Below are 2,974 nucleotides of genomic sequence, written 5' to 3' on the forward strand. Positions count from 1 at the left end.
TTTCTTGAAGTCTTGTCTGGAAATTTTCTTTGCTGATTGATTGGAGGCTCGATTTAAATCCAGCAAAATGCCTGCTCTTAAGTAGAGGCTCCTCCTCATGTCTGGCCCTTCCCCATCCTGAGATTCGCTGCAGAGCCTGTATGGTGAGGAACGTGAGAAGACATGTCCAGTCAGGCCTGCCGGGGTGACTTCCCTGGGGAGAGGAGCCATGGCCCGGAGGAATGTGCTGGTTTTCCTCTGGCTGGGGGCCTTGGCAATCTGAGCTTTCCAAAGTGGGACCGTTCAACGTCAGTTTTCTTTGATGCTGGCATCAACTGAAAATTGAGGAGGAGCACCTCCCCATGCTTAAATGTTCAACTGAGAAATTAGTGACTTGGGAGCTGAATGATGGGTGGAGACAGGGCTTTCAGGATGGGACCTGATCATAGTATTGTGCAAGGCAGCCACAAAACCAGGATGCCAGAGCAGCGGGGCTGTCGGCCGGGAGAGCCACCTGGGCGCGTTGCTGGAGGGGCCACGAGAGTGACCTTGGGCACGTTGCTGGTGCTGAGGGCGTGTCCCGCTGTGTGGCGGGCAGTTGCTCATCCATCGTCATCCTGGGTGCAGCTGTGTTCTCTCTGCTTCTGGTCCTTTCTTTCCTGTTTGCCGGGGTGTTTCCTCAGTTGCAGGGAGCAGGCTCTGGGGGTGACTCTAGATGCTGAGCACAGGGCAGAGCGCGGCGGAAGGGGCGGAGCAGCTTCCTCCTCATGCAGCCACCTTCAAGGCAGGACTGGGAACCATGGGGAGGACAGCACGTCGGCTGCTGCTGCCTTTTCAGGGGATCCCAAGGCCGAGCGTGTGGATCGGGGGGCTTTCTGCTCTGCCCTTGTAGGTGGAACCACCCACCTTCTCTGCAGCGGGAGAGTGGAGCTCGGATCGGCCGAGGCCCCCTGAGCTGAATGCCTCTTGTTCTGTAATTCTGCTCTCAAGTGGGTTGAAGTGGAAAGGCTGGGGAGGGGGGTATCTGCCAGTGAACCAGGTCTCCTGTGATTGATGGGCCTGGAGAGAACTTCCAGGCTTCTGGCATCTTGTTTCCTCTACAGACTGTTTTGATCATGTTTCCTCAAAACCAGATAGTTTTCCCTCTGGTGGTGGGATAGTCATCGCAGTGTGTAGAGAAAGGAGTGAACCTGACTTCACAGCCAGCGTTCAAAGTGACTCGTTCCTGAGCTCCAGTACACGTGCGCATGTGGCTGTTTGTGTGATTCAGATTTTGGACATCTTTGCAAAATGGGTTAACAAGGCATTTCCAGAAGCGCCCAAAGCAGTCTTGTAGCAGGCAGCCGATGGCTGCGGGTGTGGAGTGCCTGGCAAGCTTCAACACTTCTGTAGAAACCACTCCTTTGTCGACAGTGGCCTCCTGGCTAGTTAGCATCAAGGACACTCATGGATGGGTGGATGCGGGGTCATGTCATTTGGTTCCTGGCTCCATGTTCAGACGTCGGCCTTGTGTTCCATCAGGGAGAAGAGAACCTGTGTCATGAGTTCTGAGTTGGTGGAGGCAGAGGTGGCACCCGAGAGTGCCTGCCCTTCACTAGGAAAAGCGAGCTGACCACCTTGTGTGTATAGCATGATAACTTGTGACTCATTTGCTGTATTTTTATTAAAGCTTGAATTTTTAACTCTTCTAGGAATTATAGTTTGATCAGTCTTAGAAAACAATATAATAGATCCAAGAAAATGAAGGGCGAGTGAGGATGCTGTGTGCACTGGAGTTTTGATCAGGAAGGGCCTCTGCAGGTTGATGAAATGGCTTTGTCTGTGCTCGCGCTGACTCCAGGAAAGGTGCGGCCGCTGCGTGGCCCCCTTGCCGTCTGTGAGCTCCTGACTTTAACGTGTGGATTCTCACCTCACCACAAGCATCTTTCTCTCCTCTTCTGGATTTCTGCAGGTTTCATGCCTTTCGCTTCTTCCCTTGGCCTTCGTCACTCCTTTTACAAAAACACTGTGGTGGCTTCAAGTCCTTGTGACTGACACACTTGATTAGGAAACGTCTTGTTAATGAAGAAGATGCTGATTGGTGCTGGTGTCGGCCATCCCGGCCCCACCAGCCACAGGATCTGTCATTGACTGAGTTAGGGAGCACCCTCGCCACTGGGCTTGACTTCTTGTGACAGCGGGTGGGGATGAGATGGCAGGGATCTAACTCTGGACTTTATCCAGATAAATCAAGAAGGGGCCAGGAACAGACGTGTGTTTAGCAAATGAGTTTTAGTGACTTAAATGCTGTGGGCTTTTGTTCGAGAGTAGGGGAGGAACTGAAGTTGTATGATGTGCAGTGCTTGCTTTTAGAATTCTAATGGTGAGACACACAGAAGATACAGTGATAACTGTTTTCTTGGGTGCCATTGAATGATAAACTCTGTCCATTGAGACCATGCTGCACTTTGTTTTCCTTCTCTTGCAGGTGACATCACACAAAAAGGATGTGAAAAGAAGGGGTCAAAGTTAATTGGAGCCTACCTTCTGCAGTCTCCGAGTATGTAAACCCGATGAGTAGCATGAGTCCTCTCATTTCACGTGTTCACTGCGTGCCAGATAAACACCTGGAGGCAGACATTCCCTTACTCCCGCACTGGCTCGAGGAGGCCTGGGGTTCATGCTCCAGGCATCCAGTTCCTTTGCGTGATCACCTAGAAGGCACAGAGGATTTTTCTATAAGTGTGCCTAATTTAATAGGTGTTTTCTCCAAAGGAGAGATCAATATGATGTTGATTACTATAAAATGGTATAATCGTAAAAATATGAGCACATTAAGTGATTTCAACATATTTGGTTTAGAGGGCTATTTATTACTATTGATTCTGGTTTAATCCAAGACATCTATTGGTGGCACAGGCCAAACCTAGACAGTGCTGTGATATCCCACCCAGGACTCTGCAATTGTGAAAGCTGGTTGTGTGTTGAGATAATGGTTGCAAACATACATGATGAT

Source organism: Theropithecus gelada, chromosome 10 (genome assembly GCF_003255815.1).
Source record: "Theropithecus gelada isolate Dixy chromosome 10, Tgel_1.0, whole genome shotgun sequence".
In the NCBI taxonomy this organism is placed as follows: Eukaryota; Metazoa; Chordata; class Mammalia; order Primates; family Cercopithecidae; genus Theropithecus; species Theropithecus gelada.